The 27,708-nt window shown below is 39.5% G+C and overlaps 1 protein-coding gene, 1 long non-coding RNA gene and 1 pseudogene across 6 annotated transcripts in view; 1 reads left to right on the top strand and 2 right to left on the bottom strand.

Moving 5' to 3' along the window:
* Positions 1-27,708, bottom strand: part of AUH (AU RNA binding methylglutaconyl-CoA hydratase) — a 167,510-nt gene that overhangs the window by 111,828 nt on the left and 27,974 nt on the right. The gene's annotated exons all lie outside the window — the stretch shown is intronic.
* LOC142874630 (uncharacterized) lies at positions 7,792-7,942 on the top strand (annotated as a pseudogene).
* On the bottom strand, positions 8,234-25,727 carry LOC142874252 (uncharacterized). Its single transcript, XR_012922047.1, has 2 exons — positions 25,485-25,727; positions 8,234-25,409 (listed from the first exon to the last, which is right to left on the bottom strand). It is a non-coding gene; the product is annotated as an uncharacterized LOC142874252 (long non-coding RNA).

Here is a 27,708-nt window from a genome sequence, read left to right as displayed (position 1 = left end):
AGTTGCAGCAAGCGCTTTCATGATCCCCTGAGGACGATAGCTATCACTTGCCCAGAAAGAGTGTGGGCCTAGCAGTCCTCTCCCTGGGCTGCCTGTATCTTCAGGGAGGAATGCCCAGAGCCCCTGGAGGCAGGTCCCTTGTACAACCACACCTCCATGCCAGAGCATTTCAGCCACAGACAGTCTGGTAGCCCTTCACCCAGTGGATTGAGCTGCCTCCACCACTTCAGCTGCAGCTGGCTCGGAGTGGGAGCTGGGAATATGGACACTTTTTTGCTTCCCAAAGGGCAGAGACCACTGTTACTGCCAAGAGAGGGAGGTATGAGCAGCCTGTGCATCCCACAGCTGCAATTCTCTGCTAATCCTGCCAAGAAGGGCTCACCTCATCTGTTGCAGGGCTCAAAGTACATTGCCCATTTCCTGCCTGAGCATTCTTCTGGAGCAGGAGACCACCCCAACCCTCACTATCACAGCCAGCCCCAGAATACAGGGAGGCTTGAAGGCAAGGTTGCCAGCCCAGTGTCAGTCTGGTCCACCCAGAACTCAAAGACTCATCCCCAGGGGCCTAGGCACTGGGGATTACCTAAACTACTTCACCGCCACTGGCATTTGAATACTCTCCCAGGGGTCTGAGGTCAAACCAACACAAATTACCAGCAACAAACACCACAGTGGGTACCTACGTGCACGAGCCAAAAGGCAGCCTACCTATCCTCTCTACACTGGGTAGCAGAGCTCCCAGCAGAGGAGAAGTGGTGAACCACAAAGCTATCTGTTCTAAGGTGAAGGAAGAGGTTCCAGATGAGAAGGAACCAGCATAAGAACTCTGGAAATATGAAAAAGCAGGCTGTTTCAACACCCCCAAAGAATCACACCAGCTCTCTGGCAATGGACTCTACCACAAGGAAATTATTGAAATGTTAGATATGGGATTCAAAATGTAGATTGCAAGTAAGCTCAATGAGATCTATGAGAAAGTTGAAAACCAACACAAAGAAACCAAAAAAGTAATTCTGGACATGAATGAAAAATTCCTTAAAGCAATAAATATTTTTAAAAATAACATTAATAACAAAACTTTAAAGAGTCATTTAGGGAACTTCAAAATACAGTGGAAAGCTTTATCAACAGACTAAACCAAGCAAAAGAAAGAATTTCAGAGCATGATGACAAGGCTTTAGAACTAACCCCGCCAGTCAAAAATAAAGAAAAAATTAACAAGAGAAATGAACAAAGTCTCCAAGAAAAATATAGGATTATATAAAATATCCAAGCATAAGAATCATAGGTATCCCTGACAGAGAAGAAGAAAAAGCAAAAATTACGGAAAATCTATTTGTGGGAAGAATAGTGGAAAACTTCCCTGGTCTTGCTAGAGATTTAGACATCCAGATACAAGGCCAACAAACTCCTAGAAGATTCACTGCAAATAAGACATCACCAAGGCATATAGTCATCAATCTGGCCAAAGTCAAAGTGAAGTCAAAAATCATACAAGCTGCAAGACAAAAGCATCAACTAACTTACAAAGGAAAACTTGTCAGACTAACAACCAACTTCTCAGCAGAAATTTTACAAGCCAAAAGGGATAGGAGTAGCATCTTTGGTCTTAAACAAAATAACTGTAAGCCAAGAATGTTACATCCTGCAAAACCAAGTATCAGAAATGAAAGAGAAATAAAATATTTCCCAGACAAGCAAACACTAGGGGAATCTGTCACCACTAGACCTGTAAGAAATGCTCAAAAGTGCTCTAAACACCAAAAAGATCTGTGTAAGAACATATGCATGTGAAAACTCACAGAAACACAAGGGAAAATACAAAGCAACTAGGTAACAATCAACATGATGACTGGAACAGTATCTCACTTATGGTCTAAATGTCCCACTTAAAAGATACAGATTGGATAAGAAAACAACCCACACATCTGCTGTCACCAAGAAACCCATTTAATCTTAAGTCTCGTGTAGACTCAAGGTAAAGGGGTGTAAAAATATTCCAAACAAATGGAACCCAAAGCGAGCAGGACCAGCTACTCTTTTATCAGATAAAACAGACTTTAAATTAACCTTAGTAAAAAAAAGATACAAGAAAAGCAATGAAAAAGGGGATTTCCCAGCACGAAATGTCTACATCAAAAAAATAGGTCACAAATTAACAACCTAATGTCACATCTCAAGAAACTAGAAAAACAAGACTCCAACCCAAAGCTAGCAGAAGACAAGAAATAATATCCAAGCAAAACTAAACAAAATTGAAACAAACAAAAATACAAAAGATCAATGAAAAATAAGTTGGTTCTTTGAAAAGATAAAACCAACAGACTATTAGCTAGATTAAACAAGAAAAAAATGGAGAGGATTCAAATAAGCTCAATCAGAAATAAAAGAAAATCCTTCATTGGAAGGGCAAAAAAAAAAAAATAAAAAAAAAGAAAGAAAATATAAATATTACAACTGATACCACAGAAAAACAAAAGATCACCCCAAGACTACTATGAACACTATTATGCACACAAACTAGAAAATCTAAAGGAAATGGATACATTTTTAGAAACACGCAAGCTCCCAAGCTTGAATCAGGAAGGAATAAAAATCCTGAGCAGGACAATAACGAGCAGCAAGACTGAATGGGTAATTAAAAATCTCCCAACAAAAAAAGCCTAGGACCAGAAGGATTCACAGCTGAATTTGACCAGACCTGCAAAGAACAACTCGCACCTATCCTACTAAAATTCTTTCATAACGTGGAGAAGGAGGGAATCTTTCCATAAGTCATTCTATGAAGCCAGTATCACTCTGATACCAAAGCCAGGAAAGGACACAACAAGAAAACTACAGACCAATACCCCTCATCAACAGAGATGAAAAATATCCTCAACAAAACATAAGCAAACTGAACTCAACAGAACATTACAAAAAGAGTTCACCATGATCGAGTGGGGTTCAACACAGGACGCAAGGATGTTTCAACATACATAAATCCATAAATGTGATTCACCACATAAACAGAATTAAAACAAAAAAACCATATGATCATCTTAATAGATGCATAAAATGTATTAAATAAAATCCAGCATCCTTTCATTAAAAAAACATTAACAAACTAGGCCGGGCGCGGTGGCTTACGCCTGTAATCCTAGCTCTTGGGAGGCCGAGGCGGGCGGATTGCTCAAGGTCAGGAGTTCAAAACCAGCCTGAGCAAGAGCGAGACCCCGTCTCTACTATAAATAGAAAGAAATTAATTGGCCAACTGATATATATATAAAAAAATTAGCCGGGCATGGTGGCGCATGCCTGTAGTCCCAGCTACTCGGGAGGCTGAGGCAGAAAGATCGCTCGAGCCCAGGAGTTTGAGGTTGCTGTGAGCTAGGCTGACGCCACGGCACTCACTATAGCCTGGACAACAAACCGAGACTCTGTCTCCAAAAAAAAAAAACAAAAAAAAACATTAACAAACTAGGCACAGAAGAAATATACCTCAAAATAATAAAAGCCACATATGACAAAGTCACAACCAACATCCTGAATGGGGAAAAGTTGAAAGCATTTTCCCTAAGAAATGGAACAAGACAAGGATGCCTACTTTTACCATTTCTATTCAACATAATAGAAGTCCTAGCCAGAGAAATCAGACAAGAGAAAGAAATAAAAGACACTCAAACTGGAAAAGAGAAGGTCAAATTATCCCTGTTTGTCAATGCTATGATCTTATATCTAGAAAATCCTGAAGACTCCTCCTCCACAAGACTCCTAAAATTGAGAAATAAATTCAGCAAGTATCAGGTTACAAAATTAATGGACACAAATCAGTAACATTTCTGTACACTAATAACAGGCAAGTTGAGAATCAAATAAAAAACACAATACCATTTACAATAGCTGTAAAAAAAATTAAAATACCTAGGAATATATTTAACAAAGGAAGAATGATCTCTACGAGGAGAACTACATAACACTGATGAAAGCAAGCACTCAACTTCAAATTATACAAAGCTATAGTAACCAAAACAGCATGGTATTGGTATAAAACTAGATGCACAGATCAATGGAATAGAATAGAGAACCCAGAAAAAAAACCATACACCTACAACCAACTGATCTGCGACAAACCAGATAAAAACATACTTGCGAGGAAAACACCCCTGTTCAATAAATGGTGCTGGGAAAATCAGAGAGCTACATGCAGAAGAATGAACCTAGATCCCTATCTCTTACCATACACAAAAAATAACTCAAGATGGATTAAAGACTTAAATCTAAGACCTGATATCATAAAAATTCCGAAAGAAAACTTAGGAAAAACTCTCCTGGAAATTGGCCAAGACAAAGAATTTTTGACTAAGATGCCAAAAGCAAATACAGCAACAACAAAAATCAATGGAATATAATTAAAGTTTCTGGAACAAAAATCAATGGAACATAGAAAGTTTCTGCACAACAAAAGAAATAATCAAGAGAGTAAATGGACAACCTACAGAAAGGTTAAAAATATTCACCAACTATACATCTGTCAAAGGACTAATATCCAGAATCTATAAAGAACTCAAACAAATCAGCAAGAAAAAAACCAAATAACCCCATTAAAAAGTGGGAAAAAGACACAAACAGACATTTTTCCAAAGAAGATATGCAAATGGCCAATAAACACATGAAAAAATACTCAACATCACTAATCATCGGGGAAATGAAAATTAAAACCACAATGACCTATCACTTAATCCCTGTCAAAATGGCCATTACGAAAAAGTCAAGAAACAACAGATGTTGGCGTGGATGCAATAAAAAGGAAATGCTTATACACTTGTTGGCGGGAATGTAAATTAGTACAACCTCTATAGAAAACAGTATGGAGATTCCTCAAAGAACTAAAAGTAGACCTAACGTTTAATCCAGCAATCTCACTACTAGGTATCTACCCAAAGGAACAGAGGTCATTATATCAAAAAGACACAAGCACTTGTATGTTTATTGCAGGACATTTCATGATTGGAAAGACATGGAATCAACTAAGTGTCCATCAACTGGTGAGTGGATTAAAAAAAGTGTGGTATGTGTGTGTGTGTGTATATATATATACACACACATACACACCACTGAATACTACTCAGTCACAAAAATAGAATGAAAGCATGGCTTTCACAGCAATTTAGATGGAAACAGAAGCCATAATCCAAGAAGTATCTCAGGAATGGAAAAACAAACACTGCATGTACTCACTTATAAGTGGGAGATAAACAATGGATATACATGGTCATACAAAGTAGTATAATGTACTTCACGGACTCAGAAGAGGAAAGGGTGGGAGGGGGCTAAGGAATCAAAAATTACCTAGCAAAAGTACAATGTATACTACTCAGGTGACGGGTACAATAAAAGCCCTGACTTCACCATTATTCAATTCATCCATGTATCAAAAAACAACTTGTACCCCTAAATCTATTGAAATTAAAAATAAAACAAGGCTGAGAGTCGTGGCTCACGCCTGTAATCCTAGCATTTTGAGAGGCCCAGGTGAGAGGATCATTTGAGTTCAGGAGTTCCAGACTAGCCTAAGCAAGAGTGAAACCCCATCTCTACTCAAAACAGAAAAATTAGCTGGGAGCACATCTGTAGTCCCCCACTACTCGGGAGGCTGAAGTAGGAGACTGCCTGAGCCCAGGAGTTTGAGGTTGCCGTGAGATATGATGATACTACTGCATTCTACCTGGGGTGACCAAGTGAGATTCTGTCTCAAAAAATAAAATAAAATAATTTTTAAAAATTAAAAACACTTACCAGGATTTAAAAAAAATAAAACTGTAATTACTAGCAGATGACTTAACTGCATGTGAAGAATAGCCAAAAGTATTTAAAAGCCATGAAAATAAGTATATTTAATAGGGTTACTAAATACAAGTTCAAAATTAAAAAATCAACTGTAATTCTACACACTAGCAAAAGAAATCTGAATGTGAAATTTTCAAAAGATACCGCTCAAAAATTCAGAAGCCAAGGAATAAATCTAATAAAAGATGTATAAGACCTTGACACAAAAACTGTAAAACCTTACTGAAATACAGAAGTCCTAAATAAATGGAAGACTATATTAAGTTCATGTGTTAGAAGAACACTCTATCCTAAAAGATGTAAATTCTCTCCAAATTCATAGATTAAATGTTGTTTCAACCAAAATCCCAGTGCTTTCTGGAAATAGACAAGAGGAAAATGCAAAGTACCAGTAACAGTCAACATACTCTTGAGGAAGAAAAAGTTGAAGGGTTTATATTCAAATAGGATGTATTTTAAAGATACAGTAATTAAGAAAATGTAATACTGGCTCAAAAATTGAGAAATAAACTAATGGCACAGAATAGTAAGCCCAGAAAAGACACACCTGATTTACGGCAAAGGTGGCACTGCAAAAGTTATGAACAGATGGACTTTCCAATAAAATGGGGGGAACAACTGAATATTCATATGACACAAACCGACTCTTAACCCTCCTTACTTCGTATCATATGCACATCAGAAAAAAAAAATCAATTCATAGTGGAATATAGGCCTAAATGAAAAAGGTAAAAATAACAATCAACTTCTAAATGAAAAGATCCAAACTATTTAAGACTTTTCGTATAGGCAAAGATTTTTAAAAGAAAACACTGCACTGCATTAAAATTAAAAACTTGTGTTCATCAAAAGGCATCATTAAGAATGAAAATGCAAGTCTGTGGCAGAAGAAATCTGAATAAATGTGTCCCGCACATATAAAGAACACCAAACTGGTAAGAAAAAGATAAATAACCCAACTATATAATACTGGCAAAAGATTAATACAGGTACTTCACAGAAGAGAACATGCAGATGGCTAACAAGCAGATGAAAAGACATACAACGTGACAAATTATCAAGGAAACACAAATTAAAACTACTTGTTTTATAAGCACAACACAGCTAAAGTCTTGATGAAAGTAGAAAGACAGGAACTCTGACTGAAGGCTCTGGGAGTAAAACTTCTGCACTTTGGAAAGCAATTACATTCCAAATACACACACCCAAGAGAAATGCATGATATGTGCACTAAAAGACATGTACAAGCATAGTCATAGCAGCAATACTCCTAACAGCCCAAACTGACAACACCCCCAAACCACCATCAAACAGAAGAATGGATAAACTGTGAAATACTCCCACAAGGAACACATCTGTACTCCTCCCAGATGAACAGTACAGCCTGAAGGCCATAAATATATTGAGTGGAAGAAGTTAGCCTTAAAAGAGTACTGCCTGCATAATTCCAGTTACACAGAGTTTGAAAATAGGCAGTATTAGTACCTGGTGATGAAAGTCAGAATACCTGCCAATGTCTTTTGGGTAGGAGATGGTTAGTTATAAGGAAGGTACGTGAGGGTTGATTGTGGTATGCTGGTAATGTTCATTTCTTAATTGAGGTGGTGGCTGTATAGGTGATTTCATTTTGTAGAAATTACAGAATTATACACATGTGTACAGTTTTCTGGATGTACATTATAATTCAACAAAAAATTTATGTAAAATAAAAAATTCCTGATTCTGTATGCCCTACTTCCCCGAGCTACCAATTTCCTCCTTTGTAAAGCCAAACTCTTCAAAAGACCTCCCTCCAGTGCTCTCCTCCTACACTCTGTCTCCTTGTAAACAAGGACAAAAATAGAGTAAAAATTAAAATAATACTTACATAGAAAGGGACAAATGTTCTGAAGAAAAAGTGTACAGAGTGCAGCAAGGAATAAGGGTAGGGACTGTGTCACAATACCAGTCTTACTGAGTATAAGCTTTCTGCAGTGGCAGTATCATAGCCAATGAAGTTTATCTGAGGCATGATTAATGTTAAGAAAAAGTGTAATAAGATCAAACAAGACTTCACATGTTCCTTGTATTTTATACATTCTGATAATTTAATATTTGGTTCTGAGTCATTTTAAATGAATTTTGTATCTCCTCTGTTACATATTTGTAATGAACTATATTGTTTTTGCAGTACCTATTCTGCAAACTCTTCAACTAAATATGCAGTTGGAAATGTAACACACTGAGTAAACAATGCATGGAGTTATTATTTAATAATTTTAAGAAAATATATATTTTACTTAAATATCACCCTTTATAATGGCCCTCTCCTAAAATTTCTCAGCTTATTTTAAGTATATTACTTCTTTTAAATATTCTTTAGAATTAGTGTGTATTACATTTCTACTTATTTCTACTTGCAGACTTGTCCAATGGACTTTAGAGAAGTTACAGGAAACAACACTATCGCCTGTTGTGCACTGCATTATGTCTAGCTTCCTTGGACCTCACTAATGAAATGCCAGTAAAGCCCCTTAATATCCAAAAATGTCCTCTAAAATTCCACTAGGCTCCCTAATGAGTGTTAATCACCCTCTTGATATCTGATACTTTAAGCCACTGGTCTTCAACCTTTATTCCCATTACTGCTAAAGGAATTTTTAAAATGATGTCCTCCTTTGAACATTTTTATGCTGACATCTAAAAATTTTCATCATAAGTTGAAGTTTCAAAGATTACAGTTCACTGTAAAAACTGGCATTTTAAAATACAACTGTCATATGATTTTCAATGATTCCAGTGGAATCTACATACCATAGTGATTTGGTTCTCAAAATCTGGGTATCTAAAACACAAACCCATCCTTAACAGTTAAAAATACTACATCATTTCTTCCTTCATGAATTGGCATTTTTATTCCACTTTCCTATATTTCTCTTCCTGACACAACTGATGCTTATGGTTTAAAATCTTTTATGGCTCATGCTGTCACATTTCTTTGCAACAAAATATCTATGTAAACTGAATTAACTTTTATTAAATTCCCTGTAACTATAAAGTGCTAAGTTTAAAAGTTTTCTTCTTGACTGTTTACATTTACAGGTATTATTACCACAGAACTGACTGAAGCATAAATATATTACAAATCTGATAACTAGTAAATACTAAATGTAAACTTTTATTGGAAATGCATCTCAATGAGAAAGATGGAACCCTCTCCCCTCCTTCCATCATCTTGTATATCCATGAATGAAAATAGTGAGGCAGGGTTTATCGTCAATTTACTCAAGATGAGAAAACTTTTTTCACATAAACAAGTTTTACTACAGCATGACTCCTTTAGTGCCCTTTAAAAAAATCACAAAGTACTCAAAAAACATTTAACAATTCCCTAACAACTCTACTACATTATCTGTAAATTATGTTGAAAGCAAAGAATTAGAAACTGGCAGAATAAGATCCCAATTAAAATTCTCAACATTAATATTTTTAAAAGCCTCTTTTTGTACAACTCAGAAGCTCCTTCCTCTCCCTGGAACAATAAAGCAAAGATCAGGAATAACTTTCTGTTGTGCAAGAGGCAATGGGAAAATGGAGAACTGGAACCTCCAAAACAGCCTGGAATTTTATGAAAAAGTACCTATGTAAGCTGTGTATCAGACAGACCCTTTCAAAACTGTGTACCTCCTGAATGTCTGGAAATAGCCCAGCCTGACAGAGCACCGTTGAGGGCATATCCCTTAGAGCTGCCAGGTCACATGGAATGCAGGGGTCCCACCTGCACACATGGCCTCCAGCAGCCAGGCTTACTGCGATGGTTCACTTTGTGTGTCAACTCGACCAGACCATGGGACCACGCTCAGACCAAATATTGCTTCTGGGTGTGTCTGTGAGGGTACTTTGGGAAGAGATTAGCAAATGTTCTCCTAATGTCGATGGCCATTATCCATCCAATCCCTCAAGGGCCTGAATAAAACAAAAGGCAAAGGAGGGGGAATTTGCCCTTTTCCCTGACTCACAGTATGAGCTGGGACATCTCATCTTCTCCTGCCTTTGGAGTGGGATTTACAGCATTAGCTCCCCTGGTTCTCAGGCCTTCGGACACAGATTACACTATACCACCAGCTTTCTTGGGTCTCCAGTTTGCAGAAATAGATTGTCGGGCTTCTCAGCCTCCATAATTGTGTGAGACAATTCTTCATAGTAAATCTCACAGGTCCATTGGTTCTGTTTCTCTGAAGAACCCTGACACACTTATTAGATTGTGCCAACCTAGTGGATGAGAAATGGTAATTTTAAATTGCCTTTTCCTCAATAGTAAAAGATGATATGTTCCACAAAGTTGTGCAGTGACCAAAGTCATCATTTCTGAATCATTCCAGTTTTTCTGTATGTCCTGCCAATTCAAGCACCCTTGTCTATCTTGATCCCACCCCAAACAGGCTTTTATTCTCTCCATTAAAACCAAGTATCAGGTCAAGATATCCAGTGATTTCCATGCAGCCACATTTTCACCTTAACCTACAAGCAGCCCTGGGTGAAGTGTACCAGGAAAGTGTCCATCTAAGATCAGGAAACTAGTCTGCTGTTTCCTGCACTGCTCTTGCGTGGTTGTATCAGGGTTATCCTAGCCTTATAAAATGAGCTGAGAAACAATCTCTCTTCTTCTATTTTCTCAAAGAATGTATATAAGATTAGAATTATCTGTTCCATGAATGTTTGGAAAGTCATTGTGGCTGGGTGTTTTCTGTGTGGAAACAGTTTCAACTACTGCTTCAATATCCATATGCTCTGGGATTATTAAAGTTTTCTATTTCTTAAGTCAGTTTTGTAGTTTTGTTTTGTTTTCCAGCCAGGCATGGTGGCTCACGCCTTTAATCCTAGCACTCTGGGAGGCCGAAGCGGGAAGACTGGTCAAGGTCAGGAGTTCAAGACCAGCCTGAACAAGAGTGAGACACTGTCTCTACTAAAAATAGAAAGAAATTAGCTAGACAACTAAAAATATACAGAAAAAATTAGCCAGGCATGGTGGCACATGCCTATAGTGCCAGTTACTCGGGAGGCTGAGGCAGAAGGATCGTTTAAGCCCAAGAGTTTGAGGTTGCTGTGTGCTAGGCTTACGCCATGGCACTCTAACCCAGGCAACATAGTGAGACTCTTGTTTCAAAAAAAAAAAAAGTTTTGTTTTCCAGTAATTTGTTCAATCCACCTAAAATCCTGACTTTACTGGCATAAAGTTGTTCTTAGTATTATCTTACCAGTTTAATCTCTGTGGAATTTATACCTATATCTCCGATTTTCAATCTGAAGATTGTATATTTATTCCCTCCCCCTTGGTTAATCTTGCCAAAAGTTTGATATTTGACTTTTCAAAGAATCAGCTCTGGGTTCTTTTTACGACTTACTTGTGTGTTTTCCATGTCATGTTAGTTTATGCCCACTTCCTGACTTCTACTCTATTTGAATTTATTCTGTAGTTATTTCTGTCACTTAAGTTACTTAGTTGATTCATTCTGAGTCTTTTTTCATTCCTAAAGTACAACGTAACTGCACTATACAACTTTTAAAGTATTTTTGTTAGCAGTTAGTTTTGAGTATTTTCTAATTTCCACTAAGATTCCTTTGTGGAGCTATAAATTATTTATAAGTTATCTTAAATTTCCCAACATAGGAGACTTTTTTCCTAATTACCTTTTTATAAATGACTTCTAACATAACTGTCTGTGGTGACAGAATGTGCTCTGATAATAGCAGTCCTTTTTAACCTGCAGAGGTTTTATGGCCTAGCAGATGGTTAATTTTCATAAATATTCCATGAATGCTTGAAATGAATGCCTAGTCATCAGCCACAGATATGTTATATTAACCCTCAGCAGACCAGAAAAAATAGCCAACACTCTCTATCTACTGGGGCCAATAGACTCTTTGGATTTTATTTCATAAATAAGATGTAAATCATTTTACAAGTAATTTAAAGAAAAATAAAAGGATAGCAAAAAAACAACTTTATTAGAACTTTTAATAAAAATTTAAACAGAGCAAATCTATATTTTTATTTTATATTTTCCTGGTATGTGTATGTATGTGTATATACACACCTATAAATACATGCATATGTATAAATACACACATATATACACTCACATATATATACAAACACACCCAAAAATGGCTATATCATTTGAATGAAATTGTTAACCAACTGGCATGCATGAACCTGAAACATATAAAAGAGTTTATAAAAACTGACTCCAGAATTCAAATACATCTTTAACAGGTTATCATCATTTCTGGTTCTTCTTGCTCTTGCACTGTAGAAATGCATTGTTTCTAAAAATGTTAATGGCTCATAATTTTGTTGAAAAAGAGATGGCCATATTCTTTGCCCCCTAATTGCAAAATATTAACATTTTCATTTTTAGACTTATAAACATCAGTCAGAATTATCAAGCCAACAATTTGTTTTCATTTCTGTAATCTATTTCCTACTCATCATCTTTGTATACCCACCTACCTTCAACACTTCATTTACAAGCTTCCTCAAGTAAATGTTCATACACAAACATTATAAGATGTTCAACAGCACTGTCACACATCCTCTTGGCAAAATAAGATGGTCCCTTCCCACTGCCTATGGAGGCTCCACAGAGCAGAGGCTACTTCTGTCTTATTTGCTGCTATCTCCCCAGATCCTAGAACAGTACCTAACACACAGCAGGCTACCTGCAAAAAAAAGTTAACACATTAACTGCCATGTGAGTTGTACTTCAGCTAGTTTTGAAACCGGGGCCTCGTGAAGCATATGCAACTCACGTGTCTCCTCACCTTAGGAGCCAAGTGAACTATTTTTCAAGTTGCATATAACTCACGCACAGAAAACAATAAAAAAAAAATCCATTAAATTACAAAGGATTGTTTGGTTTTTGAAGTTTTTATTCTATTTTCATAATAAAACATCATGGCCCCAGGGGAAAAAATTTTTTTCTAGCGTGGCAGTCAATGTGTTAAATGAATGAATGAAATCCATGTGTTTTCTTTATACATGCATGAGCCCTTATGAACACAGTTTACAGTAGGAATTCTTAAAATGAATAAATACTGACCATCTACTTAGCACTGCCTCCCCTCCTCATATTTCCTAATGGCAGCCATATTTTTGTTCTGGGATCTGCCTTCCCCACTGCCCACAGGCCATGCATGTACTTGGAAGAAGATGAATCCACGCCCCAACCCCTCACATCTAGGAGTGGACTCCTAGATGTGGAGTTAGCTTGAGCAGCTAATCAGCCTGGTCCATTCCCTTAAGCAATCAAATCAAGGTCAATTTGAAAGCTCCAGCTTGGAACAGAAGTATTCTCTTCCTTTAAACAGGGTCATGCATGGACTCAAGGCCCAGAACTGTTCAAGCTTCTGGCTACCAAGCTGAAGACAAAGCTGACACACACAGAGGAAATCCAAAAGAATTTCAGAAAAATTCAGAATCACTGGAATCAGGCAATCCTAACAGCCAAATCAATTTGTGATAGTTTTGTGTTACATGAAGCTGAGAGTTTATTATCTACTAGATAACATATTGCAAATGATAACAAATTGGTCCTGCTTCAGGCCACATCTGTTCTCAAGGGATGGAATCTTGATTGGTGGTAGCTTAAATGTTAGCCTTGTTATTATAGGAAATTTCTAGACAAGGTTAGGAGTGGGAGAGCATCAAGAGAAGTTAAGGAGCATTACCTTCTTGATATGACTAGACTATCCTCAAAGCTTCTAGTGCAGGGGTCCTCAAACTTTTTAAACAGGGGGCCAGTTCACTGTCCCTCAGACCGCTGGAGGGCTGGACTGTAGTTTAAAAAAAAACTATGAACAAATTCCTATGCACACTGCACATATCTTATTTTGAAGTAAAAAAACAAATGGGCAAAAACACCCGCATGTGGCCCGCAGGCCACAGCTTGAGGACGCCCGTTCTAGAACACTAGATCCTCAACAACAATACCAATTCTTAAGTACTTTTATTTATACCTTCTCATCCAGGATTTGAAGCAACCTTTTACTCCAATGAAATATAAGATTTCTATCTTTAAAAAAATTACTAGTAAATTTTTATAACTACCAACTTGATAAAAAGGACTGTTCTACCATAGGATTCTATAATTCAAGGCCCTAATGAAGAACACTTCATTTTTCTTCAAAGTGTCCTTTAACCAACAAAAACCCAAACCCTCCATTTCTGTCCAGCTTCCCAGCCTCTCTGGCCTACTTCTTCTAGTCTTCCTTCCTAAAAGTGGTATCATTTCTCCCTCTCTAAAAGGATTAGATCAGTTCCATCAGCATGCAAACTGCAGTAACATCTCCATCTTGAAAAAGTCTCACTAATCCCTCATAAACTTCCAGCCATCACCGCATTCCTATGAACTAATACAGCATGATTTCTGGAAGGTACTGTTAACTGCAAAAAATAAAGGGCAAAAGTGTACATATGGAACACTACTTGTGTAAGAAAGAATAGAAATAGGTAAATGGGTATATCTTTAATTTTGCAAAAAGAAACATATGAAGGACAACCTAGAAACTAATGAGATTCATTAACACCTTCAAGGGTAGGAATCAGAGGTAAGGGATTGGAGGGAGGAAGTGGGTACTGACACTGCTATGACCATACCTCTTTGTATAGTTTTGACTTTTGAAATCATATTAATATTTTGTATATTCAAAATAAAATAAACAGGAGTGAGGAAACCTAGCTTTATTTCAAATTAAAAAAATAACCACATCAAAGGAGAAGTAACTGAAGTAATAACTTTTCAACACAGTATTACTAGTACTGTGCTTAAGACAGTATTGCATATCCTCAGTCTAGACATGAAATACAGATGCTCCTCAACTTGTGATGGGCTACCTTCTCATAAATTCATCATGAATTGAAACTGTGAGCTGAAAATGCATTTTATAGATGCTCCTCAGATTATGACAGGGTTACAGTCCTACTGAATTCACATTGTTTTCCACCATTGTAAAGCTGAAAAATTGTTAGGTTGAACAATCATGAATCAGGGACCATTTGTACTGTAAATAAATAGTAAGCTCTAGCTAAAAGGTATGTTTATAACAGAGGTATGAATCAGCAATTGTGCAACTACTTTCTGGATAGTATAGGATTGAGCAAATGAGTAAATATATTACAGATAATGCAAATACAGAAAGGGAAAAGAGAATGAACCCTGTTATGATGAACTGGAAATGGAAGTATCAGTGTGAACTCAGTTTTCAATGTATAAATACAGAATTTAATGTAAATATGTGGATATGACTATGTAATATAATTTATTGATTTATCCACTTATTTCTTAGGTCTGTCTCAGGACAGGTCCGAGAAGGAAAAACACCCAAGTAACAATGAGCACATGTAGAAGCCAACCTCGGTTCTTCAACACCCTTCCTGCTAAAGGGAACCGAGCATTGGCACCTCTGACTTTGATGGAGTAACTGCACTGGACGCCCATCCCTCAAAATATGTGAAACATCTATTTCAGATGCTGATCAACAGGTAGTGACAGACGTGGTCTGGGAGCCTGTAGCTGCCCCAGCTTTCCTCCTAAAGGCACTTTATAGGCGGGTGTGAGGCAGGGGGACGCAGAGCATGGTAGGTTTGCTCATCTGGGATCAGAGTTCAGCAAGCCCGAGGCAGCTTAAATTTGACGGGCAGGGAAACAGAAAGAAAAAGAGCCTCTCAGAGAAAGTGCTCCATTAATTTCCTTTGGGGTTCCCTTATGTTTTAGGCTAAATACTAAACTGCCCATTCACAGGCAACTATCAGAGAAAAAAAAAAAAAAAAACCAGAAAGCTGTGAACTGAACAAAACCCAGAGAATATACTGGGTTGAAGGCATTCAAGTTATGACCAGCAGGACAGAGAGAGCTTGTGAACACCCAGGCCCACAGATCCTCCAGGAGAGTGACCGATGCTGGAACAATCAACACTGTATGACACAGACACCTAGTAAGCTGTTTGTCTTCGTCACAAAACGAACAAATTTACAGATATTTCATATAATTTAAGAAAGAAAAATCATCAAATGTTCATAGCTAAGAATGGATAACAAGCATATAATCATCATTATTACCAATTTTCAATGAGCAAATAATATTGGTTTGTATTAATCATGTTGCCTTTACTTGTATTTTAGCAAATGTAAAATACTGTCTCCATCTCTCTCAACCTTATTTTGCCTCAAAAAGTCCTAAGTTACTCAAATGAAAATTCTAATCAGGGGGTTTTTAAGAACCATAAACCTCAATGTCATCCTAATTGGTACTGGTCTTTCAAATCTATCATTCACCCAAATGACACTATCACTGAACAAAATACTTCTCAAACTATGAGTTACACAACTGTCTGCAGATCATTCACCAAGCACACAGAAAAATGAATGTTTTGACTGTGTGTCAAAAGACACGGCCTCCAAGGCCAGGCCTGTTTAGCTTCTTCCTGCAAAGCCTACTTCCCCGGCCCCCCAGCTGTGGGGAAAGAGCCAGGTTCCATGAAATGGAGAGGGACCAGCAATGAAGAGGAACAGGAACGGAGTCTGGAGCACAGTTCAGTAAATTACAGCCCGCAGGCCAGTCTGCAACCAGTTTTTTTTCATCTTTACGAAAGAGTTGTAAAAATAAAATAAAGAATATGTGATATTGTAAGAAACCCACAAAGTCTAAAATATCTGGCCCATTTACAGGAAAAGTTTGCTGATGTCAGTCTAGACTAATGCCAGTTCCCAGAGAAAGTTCTAAGAAAGCAAACTATGCTGCTGAATATCAATTTCCAGAAACAGACTGACTAAAATCTAATCTTTTTCTAATTTTTTCAATTCTGCCTTTTTAGCTGCTGGAGCTTTAGCAAACCTGACCCAGTTTTGAGAGCTAAATCACACTGTGCTGACCTCACGTAAGAGAGGCCTTGGTACATGGAGGACCCTTCCGGCCTCCCACTGCCTCCAATACCATCCTCCCCATCTAACTGGGCAGCCGAGCAAAAAGAACTGAGGAAGAAACAGCCCAGGCCCTCTGACCAGCTGCCCACCCTCTAGGGGGCCCGTTCTCCACTCACCCTCACAGAGGCAGCTCTGCTCCTCCAAGACAGCCCTTGTTGGAGTTGAGGGGACATTGAAGTCCATTTGGGCATATACTCAACTTACATTTTTCAAATAGTTTTAACAGTAAGATGTTTTCATCTCTACTAGTCCACTGCAAAAGTGGTCAGATTTCCTAGTACCCGAGGTACTGTCCATAACAGTCAGAAATAGGGTAAAATGCTTTACAAGCTGTCTCTTTAAAACTCCCTCACCCTTTTTGGGAACTAGAACCTATATTCCTGCCCGAGGCCTGTAATCAGAGGGGCTGGAGAATATTCTTTGTTTTTTGGTACCACAGGAGAAAGCTCAAGAGAACCGTATAGGCAGAGGTCACGAGATTGTCTTCCCAAGAGATGGGGTTGATCAGGACCATCAACTATAGTTAAACAGCAAGAGCCCAAAATGAAAACTCCCTTTAAAAGCTCTGTGTTTCTACTTACAGAGAGGACAATGGTACTTTAAGACATAAGTCTGTCATTCTCCTCATCTGCTGACGAATTAATAAACTTCTCTTTCCTTCTCAAACCATACTTGTCCTCATTCTGATGCAGCCTCAGGGACAAGTGCCAAACTTTTGGTAGCATCCCTGAGTGGGCCCATCTGAACCCAAGTGGAATAGCACCCCACAACTACTGGAAGAGGTGAGGAGCAACCCTGGGTCAAGCAGTAGGTAGGAACATCGCCTTTTCGGGTTAAATAAAAAAGGGGGGGGACTACCCCAGCAGCTCCCAGAGCCTGTTTAGTGCCAGGAAACTCCCCTCTCTTTCTCCCCAAATTAGACACAGCTCTGACCAAACTGAACTTTTTCTGAAGAAAAGAAAATACATTTGGGAAGCATGCAGACACCTTGGCTATTTGTTTAAGTTCCCCAGCGTGCACACCAAGACCCTTGATTCCATACAGTTGGGGGAAGTTTTTAGAACTTCCTGTTTTGTGACAGAACATTTTGTTTGGATTTTATCTGCAGGCGCCATTTGGGGGTAAAAGTCACAAGGCTGAGTGAAACTAGGGAACCTGGGGAATTCATTCCCTGTTAGAGTAGGAGATATTGGCTCTCATTTGAGAATATCCGATTCTAGTTTATGCAGTTCCCATTTGTTTGGTAGGCCTTGACATTTAAAATTGTTTGTATTGGGAATTTCCTATATTGTCTGTGTTTGTTGTTTGTGAGTTTTTTTTCAACATAGAGACTGTTTTTATTCCATGTAGAAAATCCCTTGGGGAGAATCTGGGCTTAATGGTCGATTTATAAGCTATAAATCTATTCTAAAACGAGACTAGTGTTACTGTAATCCAATGTATGTAATGTAGTGTGAGGAAAAGTGAATGTTAAATACAACTTTAAATTATTACACTATCTTACAACTAAAATTATTTTGTTAAAGGTCAGGTAACTGAGACAGGACCCCACATGTACAATCTTTCCTACAATTACACAATAAAGACACTGAAAGTCCGGGTAATAAAATGGGGATGGGATTAACTAGGCCGGAGCTCACGAACCCACTCCCCCACCACCACACCACCAGCTCCACAGAGGTGAAGTGCCACATGGAACCACAGCCCCAAGAATGGACCTGGCAGGAGTGGGGACCAGCCCACTGCAGGCTCTGCTGAGCCTGATCTCATGCTGATGAGGCCCCTGGCGGAGGCCCACAGCCAGCCTGAGAAGTGGCCCATGTGGAGCCAGGTCCAGGACTACCACTGCTGTCATCACCACCATCCTTGCACCATGAGAGGGGCTGGGGAGGGCATGATTAGAACTAATTCTTCAGTCCCACGCCCACTGGGTTATGAGTTGGAGGTAGAAATGGTCTCTCCTTCTCAGACAGAGAACTCAATTTGGCCAGAGGCGGCTCATCGCCAGGATAAGACGACGTCCATTACAGCAATATCAGATAGGGGACTTCAATGTGGAAGGACAGCTCCAGGGTATTATTGGACTTACACAAAATGGGATCCTAATGCAAACCATCCTCTAAATTTTTGAAACATGGCTATCAGGCATATCGGAAATATACAGATGTGGATTCTGAGGCCACTAAAAATATACAAATAATTAATATGCCAGTAATCCTAGCTCTTGGGAGGCCGAGGCGGGCGGATTGCTCAAGGTCAGGAGTTCAAAACCAGCCTGAGCAAGAGCGAGACCCCGTCTCTACTATAAATAGAAAGAAATTAATTGGCCAACTGATATATATATTAAAAAAAAAATTAGCCGGGCATGGTGGCGCATGCCTGTAGTCCCAGCTACCCGGGAGGCTGAGGCAGAAGGATCACTCGAGCCCAGGAGTTTGAGGTTGCTGTGAGCTAGGCTGACGCCACGGCACTCACTCTAGCCTGGGCAACAAAGCGAGACTCTGTCTCAAAAAAAAAAAAAAAAAAAAAAATTAATATGCCAGATATACAGAGAAAGGTACAACATATGAAAAGGGACAACTGACAGGAATCCCTCACAATTTACTGATATTACTTTAAAAATATATAACGCCAGGGAAGACCAAAAACGGACACCTATGTGTGTTCTGGATAACCGCGCCAACCAAGGGTACTTTGAGACAGTCAAAAGAAAAGGGTGGAAAAATTCACCCCAGATTCCCCAGATTAATGTACAGTGTACTTTTTATAAAAAGAAAGGACACTGAAAAATACATTGCCCAAAATTACAGCGAGGTCCAGGTAACAGGAAACCCCCACAAGAACAAATATGTTTTTTTTTTTTTTAAGTCCAGGACTCAGATGACAAAGGAGGGGGCTCTGGGGTCCCCTGCCTCACTAGTGGCTCCAATCCCCTCAAATATTCCCTACAGGAGCCCCAGGTAAAACTGACGGTGGGAATCCGATTGGTGCAAAGCCTCGTGGACCAAAGCGGCCCAGTCTGCCACTTTGGCTAGAGCCCCAGCCCCCACCATCAGCCATGCAAGGCACTCCATGAGCCAGACGGCGGGGTGGGGTGGAGTGGGGTGGGGGTTGGACAGCCATGGATAAGCGGTGGCTGAGAAGCTTGCCACAGCGGGCCCACGTGGATCCCAGAGAGCTGCAGCCAGAAATAGGGATGCTCCCACAGCCACCTCCACTGCCAAACCCTATGGACCTGGGCGAGCAGTGGGAACACTAGGAGCTGTTCCAGAAGCAACGGAAGTTCACCTCCAGAGATGTCACCAAGCTCTTTCCTGCCAAACGAATACCAGGGCCTGGTTAAACACACAGGAGAGTGCCATTACAGAACAATTCACTTTGAAGTTCGGGCCTCAACAAACCTACACATAGTTATATTTGCAAAAAAAAAAACAAAACAAAACAAAAAAAAAAACGCTACCAAAGTGAGTAAGGCAATGGGATCCCAGGAAGCACCAAAAAATTTTTAATTCCCCATACCAATGAACACAGATTCATACAAGATAGTACTCAGTCACATTTAAATGACAGGATGCTGGGACTAGGGTGGCCTCACAGAAAACTGGACTCTGCTGCCTCAGGGGTTTAAAGGGCTCTCCTCCCTGTTTAATGACAGCTTAGCAGGTGACTTGCGAAACCTACATTTAGACAGATTTACAACCAACAGGTTACTTACCTTGACAACTACACAGGTTCCTAAAAATGACAGGATTCTGTCACATCTGAATCCCAAACTTTGGACTAATAATAAAGCCCTTGTACAAGACTCCTAAAGGCACAGATGTAGAGCCCCTGATCTGATCCACAGACCTTCAAAAAACTAAAACACAGTCTTATGACTGCCCCTGCTTTCGAGTTGCCTGACTCACAAAAGAAATTTGAATTATGTATGCATAAAAAACAAAAATGAGCCTAAAGTCTTAGTACAGACACTGGGAGGCATCCCACAGCCAGTAACATACTTGCCAAAGCCACTACACAATATATTGAGAAGACCACCTCCTTGCCTCCGGACAGTAACACATGAGTTGTTATTAAACATCGTGTCTACTTTCAATCCTGCCAAATAAATACATAAATAAGCCTTTACAACATGCCTGTTCAAAGGTTCTAGGGGCTGTCTACTCCAGTAGGACAGATATGCCAGATCAGCCGATGCCAGAGCCAGACTGGACAGAAACAGTTTTATGGACAACGACTAGATATGCAGTAGTCACGGAACAATGGGTACTGAAAAAACTGACACTGCCACCTGAGACCGTAGCCCAGAAAGCCAAACTGATTGCTTTGGCCAGAACTCTCCAGTTATCCAGGGAAGAAAACATAAACATTTATACAGATTCTAAATATACTTTTCTAATTGTACATGCTCATGGTGCCATTTAAAAAAGGGGGGGGGGAGCTCCTGACAACAAAAAATAAGGATATTAACTATTCCACTAAAATATGGCCCTGACACAGGCTGTGACTGAGCCCAAGCGGGTGGCCATCACACACTGTCCTGGTCAAAAAAAGAGAGACACGTTACAAAAAAAGAAAAAATCAGGCCACTAAATGTGATCTTGGGGCCTTGATACCCTGGCTATATTTAGATCCCCTTTAAAACTAAAGACTGGGGCTCTGACATTTAGAATGATACAACTAAATACAGAAAATTCTCACGGACTCATTCTCCTACCCAAAGCCTTGGTTCAGCCCCTTGTAAGACACCTACATAAATACACACATTAAAGACATGATGCCTTAATGGATTTGGTCCTCATTTAAGAGGACCCCAATTACAACAAACTCAGATACTGACCATGATATGTAAGTTTGTGTCTTTCAGGTCCCTAACCCAGTTAAAAACAGAAAAGTAAAAGAGACCCTATAATTTACCTCTAATAACACATACCTCATTAAAATTCTCAAGAATAAAAACTGTGGGCCCATCATACCAGAGTAAAGAGGCATCCCATAAAAAAAAAGAGGACCCAAGCCCCCAGTAGATGGGCCAACTTTTAAAGTTATCTAAAATAGCTGTTTAAAATAAAATAAAAGTGTTGATATTTTCCCTAACCTTTCTTTGGTTTTTGTTCTCTTTATAAGATGCAGAGGCAACTCCTCAATAAAGATTTCCCTGGGCTATTACCTCTTATACAGATCTGTCTCACTACTGGGTTTGTCATCTAAACCTCGTTCAGTACAAGTATTCCTGTATATGATTTCTAAATTTAAAGAAGCCAGTCTCTCAGATCACTTACAGGGTACAACCAATAACTACACATTCAAGAGGTCCCATGTGTCCTAGCCCTGTATCAGACATTGTGTGCACGGTGACAGGAAGGACTCACAGTCCAACTGGTGTCTTAGATACCAGTGGGGTAAAACCTCTATCAGGTATCCTCCTCCATTTCACCTTGTCAATCCTGACGGTTGCAGCAGTTGCCTATGACCCTTTTTTACCTGGTAATCTGTTGCATTCTTTATTTTCATAAATCTACTGTCAAAACTTTGCAATGACATAAATAAGTATAAACCTTCCATTTAAAACATCACCCCAACTCAACAGAAAATAACTCAATGACTACGTTTCCCCTCCTCCACCCATACATATGAAAGGATAAAACTGACAGTGGGAAATATATAACAGAGGTAACAGCCTAAAAAAAGGTAAAATGTTTTATGAGCTGTCTCTTTAAAACCCCCTCACCCTTTTTGGGAACTAAAACCTACATCCCCGCCAGAGGCCAGTAATCAGAAGAACAGGGGAGTGTTATTTCTTTATACCACAGAAAATGACTCAATGGAATTATCCGGACAGAGGTCACAAGATTGTCCCCTTCACAGGAAATGGAGACAATCAAGACCATCAAATATGGCTAAACAACAACAGCCCCAAGATAAAAACTCCCTTTAGGCCAGGTGGGTGGCTCACGCTTGTAATCCTAGCACTCTGGGAGGCCGAGGCGGGCTGATCGCTCAAGATCCGGAGTTTGAAACCAGCCTGAGCAAGAGAAAGATCCCGTCTCTACTAAAAATAGAAAGAAATTAATGGTCAACTAAAAATATATAAAAAATATTAGCCAGGCATGGTGGCGTATGCCTGTAGTCCCAGCTACTCAGGAGGCCAAGGCAGGAGGATCGCTTGAGCCCAGGAATTGGAGGTTGCTGTGAGCTAGACTGATGCCACAGCACTCTAGCCCGGGCAACAGAGTGAGACTGTGTGTGTATGTATATATAAATAAAATAAATAAAAACTCTATATCTCCTTATAGAGAGGACAATTGTGCTTTGAGACATGAATCTGCCATTCTCCTCATTTGCCAACAAGTTAATAAACTTCTCTTTCCTTCTCCTCAAACCACATTCTTCTAATGTGGCCTTGGGGACAAGTGCCGAATTTTCGGTAACAGTACAACTTTCTATTTATAAGACTGAGAGTATCTCAAGAATAAAGCACTCTTCTTAACCACACAAGCCACCTACACATCCTCTGTATCAAAGCTTGTTTTATTTAACCAGGGCACTTTGCTGGTGTTACTTCCTCAAAAACCAAAATGGTCCACAGTCATCCCATGGACTATTTGCACCTTCTATGGGCCAGGCACTGCTCTGGCAATGGGCCTCTGCCCTAATTCCAGTGAAGGAGGTTATCTGTGGGGGAAGGTAGACTCAAAACAAATAAGCAAAAACTAAACTCAGGAACTGAAAAGTGCAAAGATGAAGCTAAAATAGGAAAATGTGAGGGGTTGGGGGAAGTAGGTAGGCCTGCTTTAAGTGATGAAGGAACAACTCTCTAAGTAGATGACATCTGAGCAGGGGCCTTTCTCAGTACAAAGGGAACAAGGGAACACTAAGTACAATGAACCTGAACTTTGTTAAGCACAAAGCAAGAAAGGGCACAGGACCACATGGAGTAGACAAGGTAATACAAATACGGAAAGGAAAAAGATGAAGATGAACCCTGCGGTGATGAACAGGCAATGGAAGTATCAGTGTGAACTCACAGAGAACAGCAGGAGACAGAGTGGGAGAAGTCCATGTGGCCAGAGTAGGAGAGACCCGACACACCTGGTATCAGTTACCTACCGCTCCTGGACAAATAACTACAAGTAACTCAACAGGTCTAGATCAGAAGTCTACCATAGACTGGCAGGGCTGCGTTCCTTCTGGAGGCATTAGAGGCTTCTAGAGGCTTTCCGTATTGCTTGGCTCGTGGCCCCCTCCATGCATCACTCCCAACTTCTGCTTCCCATCATCTTTTCCCCTCCTCAGATTCCTCCCACCTCCCTCTTGTACAAACCCTTGTCTTTACACTGGGCCAACCAGACATATTAGGAAAATCTCCCCATCTTAGTATCTTTAACTTACTCACCTCTGCGAAGTTCCTGTTGCCACGTGAGGTTACATATTCACAGGTACCCGAATTAGGACGCAGACAGCTTTGGAGACCAGGACTCTACCTCCTACACATTTTATTTCTGAGAACTATCTGAAATAGGGGAGTGATGTGATCCTTTTTTTTTTAAAGATCACTTGGGCTACTGTGTGGGGAAAGCACTGTAGAGGGGTAAGAGTGGAAGCAGGTGATTACTACTAAATAATACATATTTCCTATTTCTTAAAAAGAAAATACTACTTACAGAGCCTAAAATATTACATAGGGATGTGTTTTTTAAAAAGAAAAAAGGAAATAGAGCCGAAATGAATCAACAACAGCCAATCATAACTGCATATGGCACCTCTGACATGCTCAAATGAAGATATTAAAGTACAGTTGAGCCTTGAACAACACAGGTTTGAACTGCACAGGTCCATTTACATGCAGATTTTCTTTTGCCTCTGCCACCCCTTAGACAGCAGGACCAACCCCTCCACCACCTTCTCCTCAGCCAACTCAACATGAAGACCCAGGATGAAGACCTTTTATGATGATCCACTTCCACTTAATGAATAGTAAATATATTTTCTCTTATGATTTTCTTTTTTTTTTTTTTTTTTTTTTTGAGACAAGAGTCTCACTTTGTTGCCCAGGCTAGAGTGAGTGCCATGGCGTCAGCCTAGCTCACAGCAACCTCAATCTCCTGGGCTCAAGCAATCCTGCTGCCTCAGCCTCCCAAGTAGCTGGGACTACAGGCATGTGCCACCATGTCCGGCTAATTTTTGCTATATATATTAGTTGGCCAATTAATTTCTTTCTATTTATAGTAGAGACGGGGTCTCGCCCTTGCTCAGGCTGGTTTCGAACTCCTGACCTCGAGCAATCCGCCTGCCTCGGCCTCCCAGAGTGCTAGGATTACAGGCGTGAGCCACTGCGCCCAGCCACTTATGATTTTCTTAATACCATTTTCTCCTCTCTAGCTTACTTTATTATAAAAACACAGTATACATGTAACATACAAAATGTGTTAACTGACTGGTTTATGTTATTGGCAAGACTTCCAGTCAACAGTAGGCTATCAGTAGTTAACTTCTGGGAGTAACAAAAGTTATACACAGAGTTTCAATGGTGTGGGGGAATTGGCACCCCAACCCCATGCTGTTCAAAGGTCATCTGTAACTATAATAACAAAAGGTTACATAAGAAAAGGAAGGCCTCATCAGAATCCATAGGAACATGTAAAAAAAATCAAAAATAAAAAAAATAAAAAAAAAAAAAGAAAAGGAAGGCCTCAAATCAATGATTTAAACTTCTGCCTTAAGACAGGGGAAAAAAGGATAAATTAAACCCAAAGCAAAAAAGGAAAATAATAAATCAGTGAAAGAGAAAACAGAAAAGCAAAAGCAAAAAAATAAAAAAATAAACCAATGAAACCAAAAGGCAGTTCTTTGAAAAGACCAATAAAAGTGATCAGTGTTTTGAGAGCATTTTAGAAAAAGACAATTAATCAATATCAAAAATGAAAGAAAAGATAGCACTACAGATGCAATAGAAATTAAAAGGATAAGGAAAATTATAAACTTTACACCAATTACTTTGAAAACAAATAGTTTCTTAAAAGACACAAAATGCCAAAAATCACTCAGAAAGAAAGAAATAACTTGAGTAGCCCTGAATCTACTAAAAAGATTAAATTCATAGTTAAAAAATAATTATATATACTTGCAATAAAAAACTAGGAGTGAAATCAAGAAGAAATGTTACTTAGAGTAGCATCAGAAAATATTAAATACTTAGATATAAGTTTAACCAAATATATCCAAGACCTGAACATAGTAACCGAGACAGTGTGGTGTTGGCATAAAGACAGGTACATAAATTAATAGAACAGCACTGAGAGCCTAGACATAACTCACACATACATTGTCAATCAATATCTTAGAAAGGTCCCAAGATAATTCAATGAAAGAAAAGTTAGTCTTTTCAACAATGATGAAAGAACTAAATATGCATATGCAAAAAACAAAAACCCTGTATACAATCTATAGCTATAATCCTAGCACTCTGGGAGACTGAGGTGGGAGGATGGCTCAGGAGTTAGAGACCAACTTGAGCAAGAGCGAGGCCCTATCTCTACAAAAAATATAAAATTAGCCAAGCATGGTTAGGGTGCACCCATAATCCCACCTATTGGGGAGGCTGAGGCAGGATTGCTTGAGACCAGGAGTCTGAGGTTGCAGTCAGCTATGATAACCCCACTGCACTCTAGCCGGGGCAACAAAGCAAGTGCCTCAGAAAGAAGAAAAAAATAATTTTGATCTTTGTCCCAGGTTCCTGGCACAGAGCTTCTAAAACCCTTGGAATTCCCTGAGTGACAGAGAGTCTTTTGTATTCATAACAAGCTCCTCTTAGACATACCTGAGTTTATACTAACGAAGTGACCCTCTGGAGGGCCCCTACACAGCTTCAGACTAGCTGGTCATCAGAAAGATTCAGCCATAATTAGAGAGGTGGAACTTTCAGCCCCTCACTCCACCCTGACCTGTGGGGAGGGAAGGGGAGAGAAGCTGGAAATTGAGCTCAATCACCAATGGCCAATGATTGAGTCCATCATATCTATGTAACAAAGTTTATATTAAAAAAACCCTAAACCTCCAGGTTTAGGGAGCTTTCAGGTTGGTGAATACATCGAGTGCTAGGAGGGCGGCATACCTGGAGAGGGCATGGAAGCTCACAACCTTCCACTTTAACTTTGCTCAATGCATCTTTTCCATTTTGCTGTTCCTCAGTTTTATTCTTTATAATCAACTGTTAAACTAAAGCACTTTCCTGAGTTCATGAGTCAATCTAGCAAATCCCATTCATGACACCAATGGTGATGTCTTTTTTCTAACACCACTACTGACAACAAATGTATAGGATGTTTCTACACCAACTCTCCCATTATCTAACACCAAGTGGGGGTTGGATAATTATCCACCAAGTGGGTATTGGATAATATTCCAATAATTCAATTAAATTCTGACACTAAAACCCAAAATTAGCAGGATCCCACAGGTTACAGGGTCCTGTAAGACTGCCCTCACTTCGGATGAGGGTCATGAGTCCCAGGGGCACTTAGGGACCCATACTCCTCCTAAGGTTCATTAATTTGCTAGAACAGGGTCAGGCCCAGTGGCTCATGCCTGTAATCCCAGTGCTTTAGGATACCAAGGCAGGAAAGCTATGACCAAGAGTTGAAGACCAGCCTGGGAAACATAGTAAGACTCTACCTCTACTAAAAATTGAAAACAAAATCAGCCAGGTGTGGTGTGCACCTGTTGTCCCAGATACTCAGGAGGCTGAGGTGGGAGGATCACTTGAGCCCAGCAGTTCAAGGTTAGAGTGAGCTACGACTGTGCCGCTGCACTCCAGCCTATGTGACAGAGAAAGGCTCTGTCTCTAAAACAAACAAAAAAATCACTAAGAGGACTCATAGAACTCAGGAAAACTTTATAATTACCACTGTATCATA

Source organism: Microcebus murinus, chromosome 12, assembly GCF_040939455.1.
Source record: "Microcebus murinus isolate Inina chromosome 12, M.murinus_Inina_mat1.0, whole genome shotgun sequence".
Lineage (NCBI taxonomy): Eukaryota > Metazoa > Chordata > Mammalia > Primates > Cheirogaleidae > Microcebus > Microcebus murinus.
This window is presented reverse-complemented; position numbering and strand designations above follow the sequence as displayed.